Source organism: Scyliorhinus torazame, chromosome 3 (assembly GCF_047496885.1).
Source record: "Scyliorhinus torazame isolate Kashiwa2021f chromosome 3, sScyTor2.1, whole genome shotgun sequence".
NCBI lineage: Eukaryota > Metazoa > Chordata > Chondrichthyes > Carcharhiniformes > Scyliorhinidae > Scyliorhinus > Scyliorhinus torazame.
Window position 1 is genome coordinate 187,315,953 of NC_092709.1, and position 13,447 is coordinate 187,329,399.

At 49.9% G+C, this 13,447-nt stretch overlaps 1 protein-coding gene across 4 annotated transcripts in view; it reads right to left on the reverse strand.

Annotated features, from left to right (window-relative positions):
- The window catches only part of pds5a (PDS5 cohesin associated factor A), a 326,590-nt gene that overhangs the window by 284,926 nt on the left and 28,217 nt on the right, over positions 1–13,447 (reverse strand). The gene's annotated exons all lie outside the window — the stretch shown is intronic.

Genomic DNA, 13,447 nt, shown 5'->3' on the forward strand with positions numbered 1-13,447 from the left:
AAGAGCCCCAACGGCAATTTTAATGGTTAAAAGTACTGTGCGGTGAACCAGAAGGGAATCCCCCCTGGATACGGATGAAAAAAGGAGGAAGGTGGCCGGATTGCGGTGGATCCTTTAGAGCAGCGGCAAGGAAGGCAAGCAAAAACCAAGATGGCGTCGGAAGGTGGCAGTTTAATATGGGGCCCTGAACAACACGAGTTTTTGAAACGCTGCTTGGAAGAACTCAAAAAGGAAATGAAGAAGGAGCTGTTGGCCCCGATATTACAGGCGAACGAAGGGCTAAAGGAGGAGCAAAAGGCCCAGGAGCGGGAGCTTCGGGTCGTGAAGGCAAGGGCTGCCGAGAATGAGGACGATATACAGGGCCTGGTGGTGAAGACGGAGATGCACGAGGCACACCATAAACGATGTGTGGAAAGGCTGGAGGCGCTGGAGAACAACGCGAGGAGGAACAACCTAAGGATTCTTGGTCTTCCTGAAGGTGCGGAGGGAGCGGACGTCGGGGCATATGTGAGCACGATGCTGCACTCGTTAATGGGAGCGGAGGCCCCGGCGGGTCCACTGGAGGTGGAGGGAGCATACCGAGTGATGGCGCGAGGACCGAGAGCAGGAGAAAGTCCTAGAGCCATAGTGGTGAGATTCCTCCGTTTTAAGGATAGCGAGATGGTCCTTAGATGGGCAAAGAAAACTCGGAGCAGTAAGTGGGAGAACGCGGTGATCCGCGTATACCAAGACTGGAGTGCGGAGGTGGCGAGAAGGAGGGCGAGCTTTAATCGGGCCAAGGCGGTGCTTCACAAAAAGATGAAATTCGGAATGCTGCAACCGGCAAGACTGTGGGTCACATATCAAGGGAGGCACCACTGCTTTGAGACGGCGGATGAGGCGTGGACTTTTATCGTGGAAGAAAAATTGGAATGAGCGGGTTATTAAAAAAAAAAAAGAACGTTTGAAACAAAGTGGTGGGGCGAGTATGGGGGGCGAAGAGAGGAGTTTTATGTTATTAATCCTGCGATGTGTTAACTTTTCTCTCCTCCTGTGGTGGGGGGAGGAAAGGAGGTGGAAGAGATGGGGCGTTGGCCATTGGGGGCAGGGCCAAGGGGGAAGCGCGGGCTCGGTTCCCGCGCTATGATAATCATGGCAGGAATAGGGAAGCAGGAAGGAGGGGGCGTCGCACGGTGTGAGCCAAGGTCACGGGGGGAAGCCGAGGTCGGCCAGAGTTTGCTGACTTCTGGGAGCAACATGGGGGGTGTAACTACGCTAGTGGGGGATCTAGCGGGGGGGGGGTGGGAGGGGGGAATTATTGGGCTGCTGCTGCTGGGGAGAGGGGGGAGCTGGTATGGGGTGGGATGGGCGGGGGGGGCACCGCCTGGGGGGGACACAGCTGCGTGGGAACCGGGTGAGGAGCTGGAAAAAGGGGATGGCTAATCGACAAGTGGGGGGGGGGGGTGGGTGGTAAAAAGCCCCCCAACCCGGCTGATCACGTGGAACGTGAGAGGGCTGAACGGGCCGATAAAGAGGGCACGGGTACTCGCACACCTTAAGAAACTTAAGGCAGACGTGGTTATGTTACAGGAAACGTACTTGAAACTGATAGACCAGGTGAGACTACGCAAAGGTTGGGTGGGGCAGGTGTTCCATTCGGGGCTCGATGCGAAAAACAGGGGGGTGGCTATATTAGTGGGGAAGCGGGTAATGTTTGAGGCAAAGACTATAGTGGCGGATAGCGGGGGCAGATACGTGATGGTGAGTGGCAAACTACAGGGGGAGACGGTGGTTTTGGTAAACGTATATGCCCCGGCGGAGGGGATGCCAGAGATAATGCGGACACTTCGGGAGTTTGGAGAATTCTCAGGATATAAACTGAACATGGGGAAAAGTGAGTTGTTTGTGGTGCATCCAGGGGAGCAGAGCAGAGAAATAGAGGACTTTCCGCTGAGGAAGGTAACAAGGGACTTTCGTTACTTGGGGATCCAGATAGCCAAGAATTGGGGTACATTGCATAGGTTAAATTTAACGCGATTGGTGGAACAAATGGAGGAGGACTTCAAGAGATGGGACATGGTATCCCTGTCACTGGCATGGAGGGTGCAGGCGGTTAAAATGGTAGTCCTCCCGAGATTCCTCTTTGTGTTTCAGTGCCTCCCGGTGGTGATCACGAAGGCTTTTTTCAAAAGGATCGAAAAGAGTATCATGAGTTTTGTGTGGGCCGGGAAGACCCCGAGAGTGAGGAAGGGATTCTTACAGCGTAGTAGGGATAGGGAGGGCTGGCACTACCGAGCCTAAGTGAGTACTACTGGGCCGCCAATATCTCAATGGTGAGTAAGAGGAGGGAGCGGCGTGGAAGAGATTGGAGGGGGCGTCCTGTAGGGGGACTAGCCTACAAGCCATGGTGACGGCCCCATTGCCGTTCTCACCGAAGAAATACACCACAAGCCCGGTGGTGGTGGCGACTTTGAAAATTTGGGGACAGTGGAGATGGCATAGGGGAAAGACGGGAGCCTTGGTGGGGTCCCCGATAAGAAATAACCATAGGTTTGCCCCGGGGAGAATGGATGGGGGATTTGGAATATGGCAAAGAGCAGGAGTAACGCAACTGAAAGATCTGTTTGTGGATGGGAAGTTCGCAAGTCTGGGAGCGCTGACCGAGAAATATGGGTTGCCCCAAGGGAATGCATTCCGGTATATGCAACTGAGGGCTTTTGCGAGGCAACAGGTGAGGGAATTCCCGCAGCTCCCGATGCAGGAGGTGCAGGACAGAGTGATCTCAAAGACATGGGTGGGGGACGGTAAGGTGTCAGATATATATAGGGAAATGAGGGGCGAGGGGGAGATTATGGTAGATGAGCTGAAAGGGAAATGGGAAGAGCTGGGGGAGGAGATTGAGGAGGGGCTGTGGGCGGATGCCCTAAGTTGGGTAAACTCATCGTCCTCGTGTGCCAGGCTAAGCCTGATTCAATTTAAGGTGTTACACGGCGCATATGACTGGAGCACGGCTCAGTAAATTTTTTGGGGTAGAGGATAGGTGCGCGAGATGCTCGAGAAGTCCAGCGAATCACACCCACATGTTCTGGTCATGCCCGGCACTACAGGGGTTCTGGGTGGGGGTGGCAAAGGTGCTTTCGAAGGTGGTGGGGGTCCAGGTCGAACCAAGCTGGGGGTTGGCTATATTTGGGGTTGCACAAGAGCCAGGAGTGCAGGAGGCGAGAGAGGCCGATATTTTGGCCTTTGCGTCCCTAGTAGCCCGGCGCAGGATACTGTTGATGTGGAAGGAAGCCAAGCCCCCGGGTGTGGAGACCTGGATAAATGACATGGCAGGGTTTATAAAGCTGGAACGGATTAAGTTCGTCCTAAGGGGATCAGCTCAAGGGTTCACCAGGCGGTGGCAACCGTTCGTCGAATACCTCACAGAAAGATAGAGGGAATGGAAAAGAAGAAGGTAGCAGCAGCAGCCAAGGGGGGGGGGGGAGGGGAGGGGGGGGGGGGGGGGGGGGAACCAGAAGGACTCTCAGGGTTGTTAATATATATGTATAATATGTATAGGTCGTTGCTATAAATAATTGTATATTGGACTGTTAAATCATATTTTTGGAGAGTGTTTATCTGAGACAAGGCAGTTGCCATTTAGTTTTCGTTTTCGTTTTTGTTATATATTATTTATTCTTTGTTTATAAAACAGGTCATTGTTTTTTATACTGTTATATTATTGTGTAAAGGATACACAATATACTGTGATGGTTGACCAAAAATTTTCAATAAAATATTTTAAAAAAAAAAAATAAGGCAGAACACTTTTACATGATATTTTTTTTTAAAAATTCAGAGAACCAACAGGAAGACAAAGAAATAAAAAGACGACAAAGCAACTAAGACAATTTCAAAATAGCTACAGCAATGATTCACACAAGATAAAACAAACAAGGAGAATAAGAAATAATTCACCCAAATGCAGAACTGAAAAGAGATATTTCTGAATATCTTGCTGACATCCCTATCCTAAAAACAAAATAAGTAGGCACATCAAGCTGTACTCTGGCAAACTATATTCAAAACATAAAACCTCCTCCTCCTGGCATAAGTCACATAAACAATAATATCCTGCTGTAAAAGAAATGGGGAAATCCCTAGAAATAACATTTGATGCTCTTCCTGAGGTTGTTGAAGTTGATTAAAGCGAAGCAGGAGGCCAAACTCAAAGGTTAAACAATGGGAAGGAAATTTCAAGTGGAAAAATATACAGAGATCATAATCGCATTTGTGGACAGCGAGATGTTCAACAAAGCAGTTACCTAATCTGCACTGAGTACGCACAGGTGGTCAAAATACGAGGAACGAATGTAGTGTACCATACAGCTATCTCTCTTTTAGCACACTTCTTTTTAGATTTAGAGTACCCAATTCATTTCTTCCAATTAAGGGGTAATTTTAGCGTGGCCAATCCACCTACCCTGCACATCTTTTGGGTTGTGGGGGTGAAACCCACGCAAATACAGGGAGAATGTGCAAACTCCACATGGACAGTGACCCAGAGCCGGGATCGAACCTGGGACCTCGGCGCCTTGAGACAGCAGTGCTAACCACTGCGCTGCCCTTCATTTAGCACATCTAATATGTTCTCAAAAAAGCCTGCGCAAAACAAAAACACACCAAGAGAAAATATATTTCCTCTAAGAATATGGGAAGTATGGATTGATTACATGCCTTTTTAAAAATATTTTTATGACAAAATAATTTTTCATTACAGAATAAATCTACACCAACTGCCAAATCCATACAGTACATGAATAACACATTCACACATTAATAACCCTATTAAGACTTCCGGTTGTGGCGATGACCAGCTAAGTCGGACGTTTCGGTACCTCCCGTTTTAACGGACATTTGGGCTCTTATCGGGAGCCCCAACGGAAATTTTTCACGGCTAAACCCAGTGTGAGGCGACAAAGGAAGGAGTCCCCCCGGGTGTGGATGGAAAGAAGCGATAGTAGTGGCCAGATTGCGGAGGATCCTCTGGAGCAGCGACAGAGAAGAGAAGGGAGAAGCAAGATGGCGGCTGAGGGAGCCCAGGTGGTATGGGGCCTGGAACAGCAGGAGTTCCTCCGGCGATGTGTGGAGGAGCTCAAGAAGGAGGTGCTGGCGCCGATGTTGCTGGCGATTGAGGGATTGAAGGAGACACAAAAGATTCAGGCGATGGAGCTCCGTGGAGTGAAGGCAAAGGCTGCCGAGAATGAAGACGAGATACAGGGCTTAGTGGTGAAGACGGAGACGCACGAGGCACTACATAAGAGGTGCACAGAAAGGCTGGAAGCCCTGGAAAATAGCTCGAGGAGGAAGAATTTAAGGATTTTGGGTCTTCCCGAAGGGACAGAGGGAGTGGATGTTGGGGCGTATGTGAGTACGATGCTCCATACTTTAATGGGAGCTGAGGCCCCGACGGGCCCCCTGGAAGTGGAGGGAGCATACCGGGTCCTCGTGAGAAGACCAGAGGCAGGGGAAATACCGCGAGCAATAGTGGTGAGGTTCCATCGCTACAAGGACAGGGAGGTGGGCTAAGAAGACACCGAGTAGCAGATGGGAGAACGCGGTGATCCGCGTGTACCAAGATTGGAGTGCGGAGGTGGCGAGAAGGAGGGCGAGTTTCAATCGGGCCAAGGTGGTGCTCCACAGGAAGAAAGTGAAATTTGGAATGTTGCAGCCGGCGAGACTGTGGGTTACACACCAGGGCAAACACCACTACTTCGAGGCGGCAGAGGAGGCGTGGACATTTATTCAAGAAGAGAAGTTGGACTAGATTTGAGGAATGGATGTTTGGAAAGAAGTAGCGAGGTGGTGGCAAGGAATTGTAAAGGGGGGGGGGGCTTGTCTGTAAAAATGTTAGACGGGAGAATTCCCCCCCCCCCCCCCCCCCCCCCAAAGGGACACAGGAAGAAATGTGGGCGCCGGTGGGGAAGGGGACAGGGAGCTGCGCCATTAGGGGCGGGGTGAAAGGGAAGCGCGGGCTTTGTTCCCGCGCTATGGAAACTGTGGCGGGAAAAGTGGGCGCAGGAAGGAAGGGGACCTCACACGCAGGGAGGCCAAGGGTAAACGGGGGAAGCAGAGGTCAGCCAGAGTTTGCTGACTCCCGGAAGCAATATGGGAGGAGCAATCAAGCTAGAAGGGAATCTAGCGGGGGGGGTTGCTGCTGCTGAGGGGAAGGGGGAGCTGATACGGGATGGGATGGGAGGGAGCCGTCTGGGGGACAAACGGGAGCGTGGGACCCGGGTGAGGAGCTGGTTTAAAAAAAGGGATGGCTCGTCGACGATGGGGGGAGGGGGGTAAAGAGCCCCCCAACCCGGTTGATCACGTGGAACGTGAGAGGGTTGAATGGGCCGATTAAGAGGGTAAGGGTATTTGCGCACCTAAAGAGACTGAAGGCGGATGTGGTTATGCTTCAGGAGACGCACCTGAAATTGGTGGATCAGGTCAGATTAAGGAAAGGATGGTTGGGACAGGTATTCCACTCAGGCTTAGATGCGAAAAATAGAGGGGTGGCAATACTGGTGGGGAAACGGGTATCGTTTGAGGCTAAGACCATAGTGGTGGACAGTGGGGGCAGGTACGTGATGGTGAGTGGCAGATTGCAAGGTGAGGCGGTGGTGCTGGTGAACGTATAAGCCCCGAACTGGGATGACGCGGGTTTTATGAAGCGTATGTTGGGGCGCATCCCGGACCTAGAGATGGGAAATTTGGTAATGGGGGGGACTTCAACACGGTGCTGGACCCAGGGCGGAGGGCTGAACCGGTCCAGATCTAGGACCGGGAGGAGGCCGGCAGCGGCCAAGGTGCTCAAGGGGTTTATGGAGCAGATGGGAGGAGTAGATCCCTGGAGATTTGCTAGACCGAGGAGTAAAGAGTTTTCCTTCTTCTCCCACGTCCATAAAGTGTACTCCCGGATAGACTTTTTTGTCCTGGGAAGAGCGCTGATCCCGAAAGTGACAGGAACGGAATATTCGGCTATAGCCGTTTCAGATCACGCCCCACATTGGGTAGATCTAGATCTAGGAGAGGAGAAGGAGCAGCGCCCACTTTGGAGATATTAGACATGGGACTGTTGGCGGATGAGGGGATATGGGGAAGGGTGAGGGGATGTATTGAAAGATACCTAGAGGTCAATGATGATGGAGAGGTCCAGGTGGGAGTAGTATGGGAGGCGCTGAAGGCGGTGGTTAGGGGGGAGCTGATTTCCATAAGGGCCCACAAGGGGAAACAAGAGGGTAACGAAAGGGAGAGACTGATTGGGGAGATTCTGAGGGTGGATAGGCAATATGCGGAGGCCCCGGATGAAGGGCTATACAGGGAAAGACGGAGACTACACACGGACATAGACCTGCTGACCACGGGTAAGGCGGAGACGCAGTGGAGGAAGGCACAGGGAATACAATACGAATATGGGGAAAAGGCGAGCCAACTGCTGGCCCAACAACTTAGGAAGAGGGGGGTGGCGAGAGAGATCGGAGGAGTCAGGGACGGGGAGGGAAGGATGGAACAGAGGGCAGAGAGGGTGAACGGGGTGTTTAAGTCATTTTATGAGAGGCTGTATAAGTCCCAACCCCCGGATGGGAAAGAGGGAATGATACATTTCCTGGATCAGTTGGAGTTCCCGAGGGTTGAGGAGCAGGAGGTGACAGGACTGGGAGCGCAGATTGAGGTGGAGGAGGTGGTAAAAGCAATCGGGAACATGCAGGCAGGAAAGGCCCCGGGACCAGATGGGTTCCCGGTGGAATTTAACAGGAAATATGTGGACCTACTGGCCCCACTTCTGACGAGAACCTTCAATGAGGCTAAGGAAAGGGGAACACTACCCCCGACGATATCGTTGATCCTGAAACGAGACAAAGACCCGCTGCAGTGCGGGTCATACAGGCCCATCTCCCTCCTAAATGTAGATGCCAGGTTACTGGCCAAAGTGATGGCGACAAGGATAGAGGACTGTGTCCCAGGGGTGGTACATGGCGACCAGACAGGGTTTGTTGAAGGGAGGTAATTGAATGCCAATATACAAAGGTTGCTGGGGGTGATGATGATGCCCCCACCAGAGGGGGAGGCAGAGATAGTGGTGGCGATGGATGCAGAGAAGGCATTCGATAGAGTGGAGTGGGATTACCTGTGGGAGGTACTGAAGAGATTTGGATTTGGAGAGGGGTTCATCAGATGGGTTCAGCTCCTGTACGGGGCCCCGGTGGCAAGCGTGGTTACAAACAGGCAACGATCCGACTATTTCCGATTACATAGGGGCACAAGACAGGGGTGCCCCCTGTCCCCGTTACTGTTCGCGTTGGCAATTGAGCCATTGGCCATAGCGCTGAGGGGCTCTAAGAAGTGGAGAGGGGTGCTTAGAGGAGGAGAGGAGCATCGGGTGTCATTATATGCGGATGATTTGCTGCTATATGTGGCGGACCCAGTGGAGGGGATGCCTGAGATAATGCAGACACTCGGAGTTTGTAGAGTTCTCGGGATACAAATTGAATATGGGAAAGAGTGAATTATTTGTGATGCACCCCGGGGAACAGGGCAGGGGAATAGACGATCTGCCGCTGAGGAGAGTAGCAAGGGACTTCCGATATCTAGGGATCCAGGTGTCCAGGAACTGGGGAACCTTGCATAAACGTAACTTGACACGACTGGTAGAGCAGATGGAGGAGGACTTTAAGAGGTTGGACATGGTGCCCCTTGTCATTGGCGGGTAGGGTGCAGGCGGTTAAATGGCGGTCCTCCCGAGGTTTCTTTTTGTGTTTCAGTGCCTCCCCATACTGATTACAAAGGCCTTTTTCAAGAAGGTGGATAGGAGCATTATGAGCTTTGTGTGGGCTGGAAAGACCCCAAGGGTAAAGAGGGGGTTCCTGCAGCGCAGTAGGGATAGAGGGGGACTGGCACTGCCGAGTCTGAGTGATTATTATTGGGCCGCCAACGTGTCTATGATATGTAAGTGGATGAGGGAAGAAGAAGGAGCGGCGTGGAAAAGGCTGGAGATGGCGTCCTGTAGGGGAACTAGTTTAAAAGCACTGGCAACGGCGCCGTTACCGTTCTCCCCGAAAAAATACACCACAAACCCAGTGGTGGTGGCAACTTTGAAGATTTGGGGGCAGTGGAGACGACATAGGGGAGTGACGGGTGCCTCGGTGTGGTCCCCGATAAGGAACAATCACAGGTTCGTCCCGGGAAGGATAGATGGGGGATTTCAATCTTGGCAGCGAGCAGGAATTGTGAAGCTGAAGGACTTGTTCTTGGACGGGACGTTCGCGAGTCTGGGAGCACTGGCAGGAAAAGAGTTGCCACCTGGGAATGCATTCCGATATATGCAAGTGAGGGCATTTGTGAGGCAACAGGTGAGGGAATTTCCGCAGCTCCCGGCGCAAGGGATCCAGGACAGAGTGATTTCGGGGGCATGGGTTGGTGATGGTAAAGTGTCCGATATATACAGGGAAATGAGAGACGAGGGGGAGACGATGGTAGAGGAGCTGAAGGGTAAATGGGAGGAGCTGGGGGACGAGATTGAGGGGGGGCTGTGGGCAGATGCCCTAAGTAGGGTAAACTCTTCGTCCTCGTGTGCCAGGCTCAGCCTGATCCAATTCAAGGTTCTACACAGGACGCATATGACAGGAGCAAGGCTGAGCAGATTTTTTGGAGTGGAGGATAGGTGCGGGAGGTGCGCGGGAAGCCCAGCGAACCACACCCACATGTTCTGGTCATGTCCGGTATTGCATGGTTCTGGGTGGGTGTGGCAAGAGTGATTTCAAAGGTGGTGGGGGTCCGGGTCGAACAAAGCTGGGGGTTGGCTATATTTGGGGTTGCAGAAGAGCCGGGAGTGCAGGAGGCGAGAGAGGCCGATGTTTTGGCCTTTGCGTCCCTAGTAGCCCGGCGAAGGATTCTACTTATGTGGAAAGAAGCTAAACCCCCGGGCGTGGAGGCCTGGATAAACGACATGGCAGGGTTTATAAAATTGGAGCGAATAAAGTACGCACTAAGAGGTTCGGCTCAGGGGTTCACCAGGCGGTGGCAACCGTTCCTCGACTATCTCGCAGAGCGATAAGGGAAAACAGGAAAGACAGCAGCAGCAACCCGGGGTGGCATTTGGGTTTTTGTTACATGCTAGTTGGTTATATTTATTTTTTCAGTCTTACTATTTCTTTTTTTTTCTTCTTTCTTCGTTTTCGCCACTTGCTGTTAGTTAATATATTATTTAAATAACGGTCAATGTACATTTTGTTACAAAGTTGTAAAATGGAAAATTCTTTTTGATCGAAAAACTTTAATAAAATATATATATGTTTTTAAATAACCCTATTAACCCCACCCCTTTACACCTATAACTAAAACAAAGAAACTCTCCCCCCCCCCCCCCAACTGATAACTAGTAACTCCTCCCGCCACCCCACAACAGCTGACGGTGACTCTCTAAAAAAGGAAACAAATGGCTGCCTTGAATAAAATCCTTCCACTGACCCTCTAATGGTGTACTTCTCAAGATATAATCCATTAGACTACCAAGCCATGCCGAAGTGCTGGGCGGCATGGGAGAACCTCATCCCAGCAGAACTCACCTCTGGGCTATCAACGAGGCAAAGGCAAGGACATCTGCCTTCACTCCTGTCTGCAGCACCGGCGAGGCTGAGAACCGAAAATGGTCAAAAGTGGACAAGGTTCCACTTCGATACCAAGAATTCCTGACATTGCGTTAAAGAAGGAGACCCAAAAGCGAACAAGTTTAGGACACGACCAGAACATAAGGGTATGATTCACCGGACCCAGAGAACACCGTTCGCACCCATGTTCTACCCCCGAGAAAAAAACACTCATCCTAGTCTGAGTCAGATACGCCCTGCACACCACCTTGAACTGAATCAAGCTGAGCCTTGCACAGCAGGATGTTTGAGTTGGCCCGATGTAGAGCCTCACTCCTCACCCTTCCCCCCAAAACTGGTCCAGCTCCCCCTTAAATGCTGGCATTGCCAACAATACCCACCATCGAGGAACAAAGAAAACTCTGCTGCTCATCTCCTGACCCAAATCAAGTCTCACTCACCCATCAAACTGTCCCTACTTTTGTGAATATTGTTGTGTTACTAGTTTACTGCTCCAGATAATTTGAGTGCCAATCTCATTTTCGTAGTTTGAGAATCTGAATATAGTTCTATAAAATCTGCAAATAAAACACACAAGTAAAGTCTTTCAGGAAACACAACATGCCATCCTTACCCAGATTGACCTGTAGGTGGCTCCAGTCTCACAAATGCCCCCTGTATCAAACCACACCAAGAAAATCAACATGGACTGTAGTAGGGCAACTTTGAATCAGATTCTGTGCAAAGGCTAAGTACCATAATCCCAGATGACCATGAGCTGCTTACCCTTTTGAGGGTTGTGAGCTGACTGGTGGTGATTTAACCTGAGGATCACCACACCTCAGGTGAGGGACAAGGTTGAGAAGCAGGCTTTCAATAATAACTGGGATGAACAATCAGCCTCAACAGCCATGTCCACATCTCAAGTATTAATCAAAGTCAAAGATGTCGGTTATGCTACATCATATTTGGGGTATAACGTGCAGATTTTGCCTCCATCTGAAGCACAGAAGAATTTTCATAGAAATCCTGACAATGCAGGATGCCATTCAGTCCATCAAGTCTGTGCTGACTCTCCAAAACAACTAACCTAGGCCCACATTGCTCGCCCTGTTCCTAACCCTGTCTAACTTTTGAACACTACTGGACAATTTAGCATGGCAAATCCACCGAACCTGCACATCTTTGGACTGTTGGAGGAAACAGAGCACCCAGAGGAAATCTACACAGACACAGGGAGAATGTGCAAATTCCACATAATCACCTAAAGCCGGAATTGAACCCGGGTCCCTGGCGCTGTGAGGCAGCAGTGTTACCCACTATGCCATCCCAATGTCCAAACAAGATGCATTATGAATTTAATCAGAATTGAGGGTACAGCTATCAATAATAGAACCATCAGCAGTTCTTTTCTCTTTGAAAAGAGAAAGCTAATAGTGGACCTGCAAGATATCTCTCAAGAAACATAAGGGTTCAAAATGGTAAAAGTGACACTGCTGCCTCCCGACGCCAAGGACCCCGGTTTGATCCCAGCCCCAGGTCACTGTCCGGGTGGAGTTTGCACATTCTCCCAGTGTCTGCATGGGTCACAACCCAAAGATGTGCAGGTTAGGTCAATTGGCCATGCAAAATTGCCCCTTAATTGGAAGAAAATAATTGGGTACTCTAAATTTATTTTTTAAAACATGGTAAAATTGAAGCCAGACCGAGTCAAGAACAAGGTGGCATAAATGTAAGATAATCAGAAGGAGGTCAAGTCAAGAACATAGGAATAATTTTGAACAGAGACATGCTGCCACAGGGTGTGTTGATGCAAAAATAATTTATGCATTTAACAAATGTCTGAATAGATATACAAGGATTAAGGGAATAGAATTGTAGGATGGGAAGAGGTTAGGAGCGGGAGGAGATTTCTGTTGAGTGTCAGATTGGATTGGAAAATTTGAATCAGATTTTGTGCAAACTAGTATCTACGAAGGTCCATTATACATCAACAGAGCCAGACGGAAACTAATTTTAAACACGACTATTTTTTGTAGAAAGCCGAAGTCAACATCATCATGTGACCCATTTGCCATTGCATTATGTTTTAGAGATAAAAACCTAATGTTCAGAATCTGGGGAAGATTCTGGAAGCTTTTGAATAGAATTCACCCTCTACAAACCATAGAATGACCCACCTTGTTCAGCGTTAGGGAAACAAAATAACATACGAAAAGAAGCAATTCAGAGGCAGTTTACCAGATTAATACTTGGATGAGTGGGCTGTCTTGCGAGGAAAGGTTGGACGGGCAAGGCTTGTATCTGCTGAACTTTGGAAGAATAAGAAGTGATTTCATTGAAATGTCCAAGATTCCAAGGGGTCGTGACAGGGTGGATATGGAGAGCCGGTGTCCTCTTGTGGGAGAATCTAAAACTAGACACTACTGTTTAAAAATAAGGGGTCGCCCATTTAAAACTGAGATGAGGCAATTTTTTTTTCCACTCTTCCTGAAAAGGTGGTGGAAGCAGAGTTTTTGAATATTTTTGAGGGATTGGTCATAGATTCTTGGTAAGCAAGGGTGTGATAGGTGATCAGGGGTAGGCAGGATGCAAATTTGAGGTTACCATCAGATCAGCCATGATTTTTTTTTAAAAATGGTGGAGCAGGATCCAGAGGCAGACTGGCCGAGTCTGCTCCTTAATCATATACATGAAAATGCAGATCGGTTAGGGCACATATTGAACAGAATTCTAACATGATACAGCACAAAGAATGCCACTCCGCCCATCAGGCTTGCAATGGCTCTTTGAAAGGGCTACCCACTTAGTCCCACTTCCCTACTCTTTCCTCATGTTATTCCATCCAAGTA